The sequence below is a fragment of the Gorilla gorilla genome, chromosome 17 (assembly GCF_029281585.2).
Source record: "Gorilla gorilla gorilla isolate KB3781 chromosome 17, NHGRI_mGorGor1-v2.1_pri, whole genome shotgun sequence".
In the NCBI taxonomy this organism is placed as follows: domain Eukaryota; kingdom Metazoa; phylum Chordata; class Mammalia; order Primates; family Hominidae; genus Gorilla; species Gorilla gorilla.
In genome coordinates this window covers 20,961,485-20,978,578 of record NC_073241.2, presented here as the reverse complement: position 1 = coordinate 20,978,578, position 17,094 = coordinate 20,961,485, and positions in this window count along the sequence as shown.

Genomic DNA, 17,094 nt, shown 5'->3' with positions numbered 1-17,094 from the left:
ATAGAATGGAATCGAATGGAATCGAATGGAATGGAATGGAATGAACCCGAGTAGAACGGAATGGAATGGAATGGAATGGAATGCAATGGAATGGAATGGAATGGAATGGAATGGAATGGAATGGAATGGAATGGAATGGAATGGAATAGAATGGAATGGAATGGAATGCAATGGAATGAACCCGAGTAGAATGGAACGGAATGGAATGGAATGGAGTTGAATGGAATGGAATGGAATGGAATGGAATGGAATGGAATGGAATGGAATGGAATGGAATCAACCCGAGTAGAATGGAACGGAATGGAATGGAATGGAATGGAATGGAATGGGATGGAATCAACCCGAGTAGAACGGAATGGAATGGAATGGAATGGAATGGAATGGGATGGAATCAACCCGAGTAGAACGGAATGGAATGGAATGGAATGGAATGGAATGGAATGGAATGGAATGGAATGGAATTCAATGGAATAGAATGGAATGGAATGGAATGGAATGGAATGGAATGGAATGGAATGGAATCGAACGGAATCGAATGGAATCGAATGGAATGGAATGGAATGGATTGGAATGGTATGGAATGGAATGGAATGGAATGGAATTCAATGGAATAGAATGGAATGGAATGGAATGGAATGGAATGGAACGAACCCGAGTAGAACGGAATGGAATGGAATGGAATTGAATGGAATGGAATGGAATGGAATGGAATGGAATGGAATGGAATGGAATGGAATGGAACGGAATGCAATGGAATGAAATCAAGCCGAGTAGAATGGAATGCATTGGAATGGAATGGAATGGAATGGAATGGAATGGAATGGAATGGAATGGAATGGAATGGAATTCAATAGAATAGAATGGAAGGGAATGGAATGGAATGGAATGGAATGGAATGGAATGGAATGGAATCGAATGGAATCGAATGGAATCGAATGGAATGGAGTGGAATAGAATGGAATCAACCCGAATAGAACGGAACGGAACGGAACGGAATGGAATGGAACGGAACGGAATGGAATGTAATGAAATGGAATGGAATCGAATGGAATCGAATGGAACCGAATGGAATGGAATGGAAGGGAATGGAATGGAATGGAATGGAATGGAATGGAATGGAATGGAATGGAATGGAATGGAATCAACCCGAGTAGAATGGAATGGATTGGAATGGAATGGAATGGAATGGAATGGAATGGAATGGAATGGAATCGAGTGGAATGGAATGGAATGGAATGGAATGGAATGGAATGGAATGGAATGGAATGGAATGGAATGGAATCAACCCGAGTAGAATGGAATGGATTGGAATGGAATGGAATGGAATGGAATGGAATGGAATGGAATGGAATCGAGTGGAATGGAATGGAATGGAATGGAATGGAATGGAATGGAATGGAATGGAATGGAATGGAATGGAATCGAGTGGAATGGAATGGAATGGAATGGAATGGAATGGAACGGAACGGAAAGGAACGGAACGGAACGGAACGGAACGGAACGGAATGGAATGGAGTGAAATGGAATGGAATCGAATGGAATCGAATGGAATGGAATGGAATGGAATGGAATGGAATGGAATGGAATGGAATACAATGGAATGGAATGGAATGGAATGGAATGGAATGGAATGGAATGGAATGGAATCGAATGGAATCGAATGGAATCGAATGGAATGGAAAGGAATAGTATGGAATCAACACGAGTAGAAAGGAATGGAATGGAATGGAATGGAATGGAATGGAATGGAATGGAATGGAATGGAATCGAAAGGAATGGAATGGAATGGAATGGAATGGAATGGAATGGAATGGAATGGAATCAACCCGAGTAGAATGGATTGGATTGGAATGGAATGGAATGGAATCGAATGGAATGGAGTGGAATAGAATGGAATCAACCCGTGTAGAACGGAATGGAATGGAACGGAATGGAACGGAACGGAACGGAATGGAATGGAACGGAACGGAACGGAGTGGAATGGAGTGAAATGGAATGGAATCGAATGGAATCGAATGGAACCGAATGGAATGGAATGGAAGGTAATGGAATGGAATGGAATGGAATGGAATGTTATCAACCCGAGTAGAATGTAATGGAATGGAATGGAATGGAATGGAATGGAGTGGAATGGAGTGGAATGGAATGGAATGGAATTCAATGGAATAGAATGGAATGGAATGGAATGGAATGGAAGGGAATGGAATGGAATTGAATGGAATGGAATGGAATGGAATGGAATGGAATCAACCCGAGTAGAATGGAATGGATTGGAACGGAACGGAACGGAATGGAATGTAGTGAAATGGAATGGAATCGAATGGAATCGAATGGAATCGAATGGAATGGAACGGAATGGAATGGAATCGAATGGAATCGAATGGAATGGAAAGGAATCGAATCGAATGGAATCGAATGGAAAGGAATGGAATGGAATGGAATGGAATGGAATGGAATGGAAAGGAAAGGAATGGAATGGAATGGAATCAACCCGTGTAGAATGCAGTGGATTGGAATGGAATGGAATGGAATGGAATGGAATTCAATGGAATCGAATGGAATGGAATGGAATGGAATGGAATGGAATGGAATGGAATGGAATGGAATGGAATCAACCCGAGTAGAACGGAATGGAATGGAATGGAATGGATTGGAATGGTATGGAATGGAATGGAATGGAATGGAATTCAATGGAATAGAATGGAATGGAATGGATTGGAATGGAACGAACCCGAGTAGAACGGAATGGAATGGAATGGAATTGAATGGAATGGAATGGAATGGAATGGAATGGAATGGAATGGAATGGAATGGAATTCAATAGAATAGAATGGAAGGGAATGGAATGGAATGGAATGGAATGGAATGGAATGGAATCGAATGGAATCGAATGGAATCGAATGGAATCGAATGGAATGGAGTGGAATAGAATGGAATCAACCCGAATAGAACGGAACGGAACGGAACGGAATGGAACGGAACGGAACGGAATGGAATGTAGTGAAATGGAATGGAATCGAATGGAATCGAATGGAACCGAATGGAATGGAATGGAATGGAATGGAATGGAATGGAATGGAATGGAATGGAATGGAATTTAATGGAATGGAATGGAATAGAATCAACCCGAGTAGAATGGAATGGATTGGAATGGAATGGAATGGAATGGAATGGAATGGAATGGAATCGAGTGGAATGGAATGGAATGGAATGGAATGGAATGGAATGGAATGGAATTCAATGGAATAGAATGGAATGGAATGGAATGGAATGGAATGGAATGGAATGGAATGGAATGGAATGGAATCGAATGGAATCGAATGGAATCGAATGGAATGGAGTGGAATAGCATGGAATCAACCCGAGTAGAACGGAATGGAATGGAACGGAACGGAAAGGAACGGAACGGAACGGAACGGAACGGAACGGAACGGAATGGAATGGAGTGAAATGGAATGGAATCGAATGGAATCGAATGGAATGTAATGGAATGGAATGGAATGGAATGGAATGGAATGGAATACAATGGAATGGAATGGAATGGAATGGAATGGAATCAAATGGAATCGAATGGAATCGAATGGAATGGAAAGGAATAGTATGGAATCAACACGAGTAGAAAGGAATGGAATGGAATGGAATGGAATGGAATGGAATGGAATGGAATGGAATGGAATGGAATGGAATGGAATCGAAAGGAATGGAATGGAATGGAATGGAATGGAATGGAATGGAATGGAATGGAATGGAATGGAATCAACCCGAGTAGAATGGATTGGATTGGAATGGAATGGAATGGAATCGAATGGAATGGAGTGGAATAGAATGGAATCAACAAGTGTAGAACGGAATGGAATGGAACGGAATGGAACGGAACGGAACGGAATGGAATGGAACGGAACGGAACGGAATGGAATGGAGTGAAATGGAATGGAATCGAATGGAATCGAATGGAACCGAATGGAATGGAATGGAAGGGAATGGAATGGAATGGAATGGAATGGAATGGAATCAACTCGATTAGAACGGAATGGAATGGAATGGAATGGAATGGAATGGAGTGGAATGGAATGGAATGGAATTCAATGGAATAGAATGGATTGGAATGGAATGGAATGGAAGGGAATGGAATGGAATGGAATGGAATGGAATGGAATGGAAGGGAATGGAATGGAATGGAATGGAATGGAATGGAATGGAAAGGAATCAACCCAAGTAGAATGGAATGGATTGGAATGGAATGGAATGGAATGGAATGGAATGGAATGGAATCGAATGGAATCGAATGGAATGGAATGGAATGGAATGGAATGGAATGGAACGGAATGAAATTCTATGGAATAGAATGGAATGGAATGGAATGCAATGGAATGAACCCGAGTAGAACGGAATGGAATGGAATGGAATGGAATGGAATGGAATGGAATGGAATGGAATGGAATGGAATCGAATGGAATCGAAGGGAATGGAATGGAATGGAATCGAATGGAATAGAATGGAATGGAATGGAATGGAATGGAATGGAATGGAATGGAATGGAGTGGAATGGAATGGAATGGAATCAACCCGAGTAGAATGGAATGGATTGGAATGGAATGGAATGGAATGGAATGGAATTCAATGGAATAGAATGAAATGGAATGGAATGGAATGGAATGGAATGGAATGGAATCGAATGGAATCGAATGGAATGGAGTGGAGTAGAATGGAATCAACCCGAGTAGAACGGAATGGAATGGAACGGAATGGAACGGAATGGAACGGAATGGAACGGAACGGAACGGAGCGGAACGGAATGGAATGGAGTGAAATGGAATGGAATTGAATGGAATCGAATGGAACCGTATGGAATGGAATGGAAGGGAATGGAATGGAATGGAATGGAATGGAACGGAATGGAAAGGAATGGAATGGAATGGAATCAACCCGAGTAGAATGGAATGGATTGGAATGGAATGGAATGGAATGGAATCGAATGGAATGGAATGGAATGGAATGGAATGGAATGGAATGGGATGGAATCAACCCGAGTAGAACGGAATGGAATGGAATGGAATGGAATGGAATGGAATGGAATGGAATGGAATGTAATGGAATTCAATGGAATAGAATGGAATGGAATGGAATGGAATGGAATGGAATGGAATGGAATCGAACGGAATCGAATGGAATCGAATGGAATGGAATGGAATAGATTGGAATCAACCCGAGTATAAAGGAATGGAATGGAATGGAATGGAATGGAATATAATGGAATGGAATGTAATGCAATGAAATGGAATGGAATGGAATGGAATCGAATGGAATGGACTGGAATGAAAAGGAATGGAATGGAATGGAATGGAATGGAATGGAATGGAATGGAATGGAATGGAATGGAATCAACCCCAGTAGAATGGAATGGATTGGAATGGAATGGAATGGAGTGGATTCGAATGGAATGGAAAGGAATCGAATGGAATGGAAAGGAATGGAATGGACCCGAGTAGAACGGAATGGAATGGAATGGAATGGAATGGAATGAACCCGAGTAGAACGGAATGGAATGGAATGGAATGGAATGGAATGGAATGGAATGGAATGGAATGGAATCAACCCGAGTAGAATGGAATGGATAGGAATGGAATGGAATGGAATGGAATGGAATTCAATAGAAAAGAATGGAAGGGAATGGAGTGGAATGGAATGGAATGGGATGGAATGGAATGCAATCGAATGGAATCGAATGGAACCGAATGGAATGGAGTGGAATAGAATGGAATAAACCCGAATAGAACGGAACGGAACGGAACGGAACGGAATGGAATGGAGTGAAATGGAATGGAATCAAATGGAATCGAATGGAACCGAATGGAATGGAATGGAAGGGAATAGAATGGAATGGAAGGGAATGGAATGGAATGGAATGGAATGGAATGGAATGGAATCAACCCGAGTAGAATGGAATGGATTGGAATGGAATGGAATGGAATGGAAAGGAATGGAATGGAATGGAATCGAATGGAATCGAATGGAATGGAATGGAATGGAATGGAATGGAGTGGAATGGAATGGAATCAACCCGAGTAGAACAGAATTGAATGGAAAGGAATGGAATGGAATGGAATGGAATGGAATGGAATGGAATGGAAGGGAATGGAATGGTATGGAATGGAATGGAATGAACCCGAGTAGAACGGAATGGAATGGAATGGAATAGAATTGAATGGAATGGAATGGAATGGAATGGAATGGAATGGAATCGAATGGAATCGAATGGAATCGAATGGAATGGAACGGAATGGAATGGAATCGAATGGAATCGAATGGAATGGAAAGGAATCGAATCGAATGGAATCGAATGGAATGGAATGGAATGGAATGGAATGGAATGGAATGGAATGGAATGGAATGGAATGGAATGGAATGGAATCAACCCGTGTAGAATGCAATGGATTGGAATGGAATGGAATGGAATGGAATGGAATTCAATGGAATCGAATGGAATGGAATGGAATGGAATGGAATGGAATGGAATCGAATGGAATGGAATGGAATGGAATCAACCCGAGTAGAACGGAATGGAATGGAATGGAATGGATTGGAATGGTATGGAATGGAATGGAATGGAATGGAATTCAATGGAATAGAGTGGAATGGAATGGAATGGAATGGAACGAACCCGAGTAGAACGGAATGGAATGGAATGGCATTGAATGGAATGGAATGGAATGGAATGGAATGGAATGGAATGGAACGGAATGCAATGGAATGAAATCAAGCCGAGTAGAATGGAATGGATTGGAATGAAATGGAATGGAATGGAGTGGAATGTAATGGAATGGAATTCAATAGAATAGAATGGAAGGGAATGGAATGGAATGGAATGGAATGGAATGGAATGGAATCGAATGGAATCGAATGGAATCGAATGGAATCGAATGGAATGGAGTGGAATAGAATGGAATCAACCCGAATAGAACGGAACGGAACGGAACGGAATGGAACGGAACGGAACGGAATGGAATGTAGTGAAATGGAATGGAATCGAACGGAATCGAATGGAATCGAATGGAATGGAACGGAATGGAATGGAATCGAACGGAATCGAATGGAATGGAAAGGAATCCAATCGAATGGAATCGAATGGAAAGGAATGGAATGGAATCAACCCGTGTAGAATGCAATGGATTGGAATGGAATGGAATGGAATGGAATGGAATTCAATGGAATCGAATGGAATGGAATGGAATGGAATGGAATGGAATGGAATGGAATGGAATGGAATCAACCCGAGTAGAACGGAATGGAATGGAATGGAATGGATTGGAATGGTATGGAATGGAATGGAATGGAATGGAATTCAATGGAATAGAATGGAATGGAATGGAATGGAATGGAACGAACCCGAGTAGAACGGAATGGAATGGAATGGAATTGAATGGAATGGAATGGAATGGAATGGAATGGAATGGAATGGAATGGAATGGAATGGAATGGAACGGAATGCAATGGAATGAAATCAAGCCGAGTAGAATGGAATGCATTGGAATGGAATGGAATGGAATGGAATGGAATGGAATGGAATGGAATGGAATGGAATGGAATGGAATTCAATAGAATAGAATGGAAGGGAATGGAATGGAATGGAATGGAATGGAATGGAATGGAATGGAATGGAATCGAATGGAATCGAATGGAATCGAATGGAATGGAGTGGAATAGAATGGAATCAACCCGAATAGAACGGAACGGAACGGAACGGAATGGAACGGAACGTAACGGAATGGAATGTAGTGAAATGGAATGGAATCGAATGGAATCGAATGGAACCGAATGGAATGGAATGGAAGGGAATGGAATGGAATGGAATGGAATGGAATGGAATGGAATCAACCCGAGTAGAATGGAATGGATTGGAATGGAATGGAATGGAATGGAATGGAATGGAATGGAATCGAGTGGAATGGAATGGAATGGAATGGAATGGAATGGAATGGAATGGAATGGAATCAACCCGAGTAGAATGGAATGGAATGGAATGGAATGGAATGGAATGGAATGGAATGGAATTCAATGGAATAGAATGAAATGGAATGGAATGGAATGGAATGGAATGGAATGGAATGGAATGGAATCGAATGGAATCGAATGGAATGGAATGGAATGGAGTGGAATGGAATGGAATCAACCCGAGTAGAACAGAATTGAATGGAAAGGAATGGAATGGAATGGAATGGAATGGAATGGAATGGAAGGGAATGGAATGGAATGGAATGGAATGGAATGAACCCGAGTAGAACGGAATGGAATGGAATGGAATAGAATTGAATGGAATGGAATGGAATGGAATCTAATGGAATGGAATCGAATGGAATCGAATGGAATCGAATGGAATGGAACGGAATGGAATGGAATCGAATGGAATCGAATGGAATGGAAAGGAATCGAATGGAATGGAATGGAATGGAATGGAATGGAATGGAATGGAATGGAATGGAATGGAATGGAATGGAATGGAATCAACCCGTGTAGAATGCAATGGATTGGAATGGAATGGAATGGAATGGAATGGAATTCAATGGAATGGAATGGAATGGAATGGAATGGAATGGAATGGAATGGAATGGAATGGAATGGAATGGAATGGAATGGAATGGAATGGAATGGAATGGAATGGAATGGAATTCAATGGAATAGAATGAAATGGAATGGAATGGAATGGAATGGAATGGAATGGAATGGAATCGAATGGAATCGAATGGAATGGAGTGGAGTAGAATGGAATAAACCCGAGTAGAACGGAATGGAATGGATCGGAATGGAACGGAATGGAACGGAATGGAACGGAACGGAACGGAACGGAACGGAATGGAATGGAGTGAAATGGAATGGAATCAAATGGAATCGAATGGAACCGTATGGAATGGAATGGAAGGGAATGGAATGGAATGGAATGGAATGGAAAGGAATGGAATGGAATGGAATCAACCCGAGTAGAATGGAATGGATTGGAATGGAATGGAATGGAATGGAATCGAATGGAATGGAATGGAATGGAATGGAATGGAATGGAATGGAATGGGATGGAATGAACCCGAGTAGAATGGAATGGAATGGAATGGAATGGAATGGAATGGAATGGAATGGAATGGAATGGAATGGAATTGAATGGAATGGAATTCAATGGAATAGAATGGAATGGAATGGAATGGAATGGAATGGAATGGAATGGAATGGAATGGAATGGAATGGAATGGAATGGAATGGAATCGAACGGAATCGAATGGAATCGAATGGAATGGAATTTAATAGATTGGAATCAACCCGAGTATAAAGGAATGGAATGGAATGGAATGGAATGGAATATAATGGAATGGAATGTAATGCAATGAAATGGAATGGAATGGAATGGAATCGAATGGAATGGACTGGAATGAAAAGGAATGGAATGGAATGGAATGGAATGGAATGGAATGGAATGGAATGGAATGGAATGGAATCAACCCGAGTAGAATGGAATGGATTGGAATGGAATGGAATGGAGTGGATTCGAATGGAATGGAAAGGAATCGAATGGAATGGAAAGGAATGGAATGGACCCGAGTAGAACGGAATGGAATGGAATGGAATGGAATGGAATGGAATGAACCCGAGTAGAACGGAATGGAATGGAATGGAATGGAATGGAATGGAATGGAATGGAATGGAATGGAATCAACCCGAGTAGAATGGAATGGATAGGAATGGAATGGAATGGAATGGAATGGAATTCAATAGAATAGAATGGAAGGGAATGGAGTGGAATGGAATGGAATGGAATGGAATGGAATGCAATCGAATGGAATCGAATGGAATCGAATGGAATGGAGTGGAATAGAATGGAATAAACCCGAATAGAACGGAACGGAACGGAACGGAACGGAATGGAATGGAGTGAAATGGAATGGAATCAAATGGAATCGAATGGAACCGAATGGAATGGAATGGAAGGGAATAGAATGTAATGGAAGGGAATGGAATGGAATGGAATGGAATGGAATGGAATGGAATCAACCCGAGTAGAATGGAATGGATTGGAATGGAATGGAATGGAATGGAAAGGAAAGGAATGGAATGGAATCGAATGGAATCGAATGGAATGGAATGGAATGGAATGGAATGGAATGGAGTGGAATGGAATGGAATCAACCCGAGTAGAACAGAATTGAATGGAAAGGAATGGAGTGGAATGGAATGGAATGGAATGGAATGGAAGGGAATGGAATGGTATGGAATGGAATGGAATGAACCCGAGTAGAACGGAATGGAATGGAATGGAATAGAATTGAATGGAATGGAATGGAATGGAATGGAATGGAATGGAATGGAATCTAATGGAATCGAATGGAATCGAATGGAATGGAACGGAATGGAATGGAATCGAATGGAATCGAATGGAATGGAAAGGAATCGAATCGAATGGAATCGAATGGAATGGAATGGAATGGAATGGAATGGAATGGAATGGAATGGAATGGAATGGAATCAACCCGTGTAGAATGCAATGGATTGGAATGGAATGGAATGGAATGGAATGGAATTCAATGGAATCGAATGGAAAGGAATGGAATGGAATGGAATGGAATGGAATGGAATGGAATGGAATGGAATGGAATCAACCCGAGTAGAACGGAATGGAATGGAATGGAATGGATTGGAATGGTATGGAATGGAATGGAATGGAATGGAATTCAATGGAATAGAATGGAATGGAATGGAATGGAATGGAACGAACCCGAGTAGAACGGAATGGAATGGAATGGAATTGAATGGAATGGAATGGAATGGAATGGAATGGAATGGAATGGAATGGAACGGAATGCAATGGAATGAAATCAAGCCGAGTAGAATGGAATGGATTGGAATGGAATGGAATGGAATGGAATGGAATGGAATGGAATGGAATGGAATTCAATAGAATAGAATGGAAGGGAATGGAATGGAATGGAATGGAATGGAATGGAATGGAATCGAATGGAATCGAATGGAATCGAATGGAATCGAATGGAATGGAGTGGAATAGAATGGAATCAACCCGAATAGAACGGAACGGAACGGAACGGAATGGAACGGAACGGAACGGAATGGAATGTAGTGAAATGGAATGGAATCGAACGGAATCGAATGGAATCGAATGGAATGGAACGGAATGGAATGGAATCGAATGGAATCGAATGGAATGGAAAGGAATCGAATCGAATGGAATCGAATGGAAAGGAATGGAATGGAATGGAATGGAATGGAATGGAATGGAATGGAAAGGAATGGAATCAACCCGTGTAGAATGCAATGGATTGGAATGGAATGGAATGGAATGGAATGGAATTCAATGGAATGGAATGGAATGGAATAGAATGGAATGGAATGGAATGGAATGGAATGGAATGGAACGGAATGGAATCAACCCGAGTAGAACGGAATGGAATGGAATGGAATGGATTGGAATGGTATGGAATGGAATGGAATGGAATGGAATTCAATGGAATAGAATGGAATGGAATGGAATGGAATGGAACGAACCCGAGTAGAACGGAATGGAATGGAATGGAATTGAATGGAATGGAATGGAATGGAATGGAATGGAATGGAATGGAATGGAATGGAATGGAACGGAATGCAATGGAATGAAATCAAGCCGAGTAGAATGGAATGCATTGGAATGGAATGGAATGGAATGGAATGGAATGGAATGGAATGGAATGGAATGGAATTCAATAGAATAGAATGGAAGGGAATGGAATGGAATGGAATGGAATGGAATGGAATGGAATGGAATCGAATGGAATCGAATGGAATCGAATGGAATGGAGTGGAATAGAATGGAATCAACCCGAATAGAACGGAACGGAACGGAACGGAATGGAACGGAACGGAACGGAATGGAATGTAGTGAAATGGAATGGAATCGAATGGAATCGAATGGAACCGAATGGAATTGAATGGAAGGGAATGGAATGGAATGGAATGCAATGGAATCAACCCGAGTAGAATGGAATGGATTGGAATGGAATGGAATGGAATGGAATGGAATGGAATGGAATCGAGTGGAATGGAATGGAATGGAATGGAATGGAATGGAATGGAATGGAATGGAATGGAATGGAATCAACCCGAGTAGAACGGAATGGAATGGAATGGAATGGAATGGAATGGAATGGAATGGAATGGAATGGAATGGAATTCAATGGAATAGAATGAAATGGAATGGAATGGAATGGAATGGAATGGAATGGAATGGAATGGAATGGAATGGAATGGAATCGAATGGAATCGAATGGAATCGAATGGAATGGAGTGGAATAGCATGGAATCAACCCGAGTAGAACGGAATGGAATGGAACGGAACGGAAAGGAACGGAACGGAACGGAACGTAACGGAATGGAATGGAGTGAAATGGAATGGAATCGAATGGAATCGAATGGAATGTAATGGAATGGAATGGAATGGAATGGAATGGAATCAACCCGAGTAGAACGGAATGGAATGGAATGGAATGGAATGGAATGGAATGGAATGGAATGGAATGGAATGGAATGGAATGGAATGGAATGGAATGGAATCAACCCGAGTAGAACGGAATGGAATGGAATGGAATGGAATGGAATGGAATGGAATGGAATGGAATGGAATGGAATGGAATTCAATGGAAAAGAATGAAATGGAATGGAATGGAATGGAATGGAATCAACCCGAGTAGAACGGAATGGAATGGAATGGAATGGAATGGAATGGAATGGAATGGAATGGAATGGAATTCAATGGAATAGAATGAAATGGAATGGAATGGAATGGAATGGAATGGAATGGAATGGAATGGAATGGAATGGAATGGAATGGAATCGAATGGAATCGAATGGAATCGAATGGAATGCAGTGGAATAGCATGGAATCAACCCGAGTAGAACGGAATGGAATGGAACGGAACGGAAAGGAACGGAACGGAACGTAACGGAACGTAACGGAATGGAATGGAGTGAAATGGAATGGAATCGAATGGAATCGAATGGAATGTAATGGAATGGAATGGAATGGAATGGAATGGAATGGAATACAATGGAATGGAATGGAATGGAATGGAATGGAATGGAATGGAATCGAATGGAATCGAATGGAATCGAATGGAATGGAAAGGAATAGTATGGAATCAACACGAGTAGAAAGGAATGGAATAGAATGGAATGGAATGGAATGGAATGGAATGGAATGGAATGGAATGGAATGGAATGGAATGGAATGGAATCGAAAGGAATGGAATGGAATGGAATGGAATGGAATGGAATGGAATGGAATGGAATGGAATGGAATCAACCCGAGTAGAATGGATTGGATTGGAATGGAATGGAATGGAATCGAATGGAATGGAGTGGAATAGAATGGAATCAACCCGTGTAGAACGGAATGGAATGGAACGGAATGGAACGGAACGGAACGGAATGGAATGGAACGGAACGGAACGGAATGGAATGGAGTGAAATGGAATGGAATCGAATGGAATCGAATGGAACCGAATGGAATGGAATGGAAGGTAATGGAATGGAATGGAATGGAATGGAATGTTATCAACCCGAGTAGAATGTAATGGAATGGAATGGAATGGAATGGAATGGAATGGAATGGAATGGAATGGAATCAACTCGATTAGAACGGAATGGAATGGAATGGAATGGAATGGAATGGAGTGGAATGGAATGGAATGGAATTCAATGGAATAGAATGGAATGGAATGGAATGGAATGGAAGGGAATGGAATGGAATGGAATGGAATGGAATGGAATGGAATGGAATCAACCCGAGTAGAATGGAATGGATTGGAATGGAATGGAATGGAATGGAATGGTATGGAATAGAATGGAATCGAATGGAATCGAATGGAATGGAATGGAATCAACCCGAGTAGAATGGAATGGATTGGAATGGAATGGAATGGAATGCAATGGAATTCAATAGAATAGAATGGAAGGGAAAGGAATGGAATGGAATGGAATGGAATGGAATGGAATCGAATGGAATCGAATGGAATGGAGTGGAATAGAATGGAAACAATCCGAATAGAACGGAACGGAACGGAACAGAACGGAACTTAACGGAATGGAAAGGAATGGAGTGAAATGGAATGGAATCGAATGGAATCGAATGGAACTGAATGGAATGGAATGGAAGGGAATGGAATGGAATGGAATGGAATGGAATGGAATGGAATGGAATGGAATGGAATGGAATCAACCCAAGTAGAATGGAATGGATTGGAATGGAATGGAATGGAATGGAATGGAATGGAATGGAATCGAATGGAATCGAATGGAATGGAATGGAATGGAATGGAATGGAATGGAATGGAATGAAATTCTATGGAATAGAATGGAATGGAATGGAATGCAATGGAATGAACCCGAGTAGAACGGAATGGAATGGAATGGAATGGAATGGAATGGAATGGAATGGAATGGAATGGAATGGAATGGAATGGAATGGAATGGAATGGAATCGAATGGAATCGAAGGGAATGGAATGGAATGGAATCGAATGGAATAGAATGGAATGGAATGGAATGGAATGGAATGGAATGGAATGGAATGGAATGGAGTGGAATGGAATGGAATGGAATCAACCCGAGTAGAATGGAATGGATTGGAATGGAATGGAATGGAATGGAATGGAATTCAATGGAATAGAATGAAGTGGAATGGAATGGAATAGAATGGAATGGAATGGAATGGAATGGAATGGAATGGAATGGAATCAACCCGAGTAGAATGGAATGGAATGGAATGGAATGGAATGGAATGGAATGGAATTCAATGGAATAGAATGAAATGGAATGGAATGGAATGGAATGGAATGGAATGGAATGGAATGGAATCGAATGGAATCGAATGGAATGGAGTGGAATAGCATGGAATCAACCCGAGTAGAACGGAATGGAATGGATCGGAATGGAACGGAATGGAACGGAATGGAACGGAACGGAACGGAACAGAACGGAATGGAATGGAGTGAAATGGAATGGAATCGAATGGAATCGAATGGAACCGTATGGAATGTAATGGAAGGGAATGGAATGGAATGGAATGGAATGGAACGGAATGGAAAGGAATGGAATGGAATGGAATCAACCCGAGTAGAATGGAATGGATTGGAATGGAATGGAATGGAATGGAATCGAATGGAATGGAATGGAATGGAATGGAATGGAATGGAATGGAATGGAATGGAATGGGATGGAATCAACCCGAGTAGAACGGAATGGAATGGAATGGAATGGAATGGAATGGAATGGAATGGAATGGAATGGAAGGGAATGGAATTCAATGGAATAGAATGGAATGGAATGGAATGGAATGGAATGGAATGGAATGGAATGGAATGGAATCGAACGGAATCGAATGGAATCGAATGGAATGGAATAGAATAGATTGGAATCAACCCGAGTATAAAGGAATGGAATGGAATGGAATGGAATGGAATATAATGGAATGGAATGTAATGCAATGAAATGGAATGGAATGGAATGGAATCGAATGGAATGGACTGGAATGAAAAGGAATGGAATGGAATGGAATGGAATGGAATGGAATGGAATGGAATGGAGTGGATTCGAATGGAATGGAAAGGAATCGAATGGAATGGAAAGGAATGGAATGGACCCGAGTAGAACGGAATGGAATGGAATGGAATGGAATGGAATGGAATGAACCCGAGTAGAACGGAATGGAATGGAATGGAATGGAATGGAATGGAATGGAATGGAATGGAATGGAATGGAATGGAATGGAATGGAATGGAATCAACCCGAGTAGAATGGAATGGATAGGAATGGAATGGAATGGAATGGAATGGAATTCAATAGAATAGAATGGAAGGGAATGGAGTGGAATGGAATGGAATGGAATGGAATGGAATGGAATGGAATGCAATCGAATGGAATCGAATGGAATCGAATGGAATGGAGTGGAATAGAATGGAATAAACCCGAATAGAACGGAACGGAACGGAACGGAACGGAATGGAATGGAGTGAAATGGAATGGAATCAAATGGAATCGAATGGAACCGAATGGAATGGAATGGAAGGGAATAGAATGGAATGGAAGGGAATGGAATGGAATGGAATGGAATGGAATGGAATGGAATCAACCCGAGTAGAATGGAATGGATTGGAATGGAATGGAATGGAATGGAAAGGAATGGAATGGAAAGGAATCGAATGGAATCGAATGGAATGGAATGGAATGGAATGGAATGGAGTGGAATGGAATGGAATCAACCCGAGTAGAACAGAATTGAATGGAAAGGAATGGAATGGAATGGAATGGAATGGAATGGAATGGAAGGGAATGGAATGGTATGGAATGGAATGGAATGAACACGAGTAGAACGGAATGGAATGGAATGGAATAGAATTGAATGGAATGGAATGGAATGGAATGGAATGGAATGGAATGGAATGGAATCGAATGGAATCGAATGGAATCGAATGGAATGGAACGGAATGGAATGGAATCGAATGGAATCGAATGGAATGGAAAGGAATCGAATCGAATGGAATGGAATGGAATGGAATGGAATGGAATGGAATGGAATGGAATGGAATGGAATCAACCCGTGTAGAATGCAATGGATTGGAATGGGATGGAATGGAATGGAATGGAATTCAATGGAATCGAATGGAATGGAATGGAATGGAATGGAATGGAATGGAATGGAATGGAATGGAATCAACCCGAGTAGAACGGAATGGAATGGAATGGAATGGATTGGAATGGTATGGAATGGAATGGAATGGAATGGAATTCAATGGAATAGAATGGAATGGAATGGAATGGAATGGAACGAACCCGAGTAGAACGGAATGGAATGGAATGGAATTGAATGGAATGGAATGGAATGGAATGGAATGGAATGGAATGGAACGGAATGCAATGGAATGAAATCAAGCCGAGTAGAATGGAATGGATTGGAATGGAATGGAATGGAATGGAATGGAATGTAATGGAATGGAATTCAATAGAATAGAATGGAAGGGAATGGAATGGAATGGAATGGAATGGAAGGGAATGGAATGGAATGGAATGG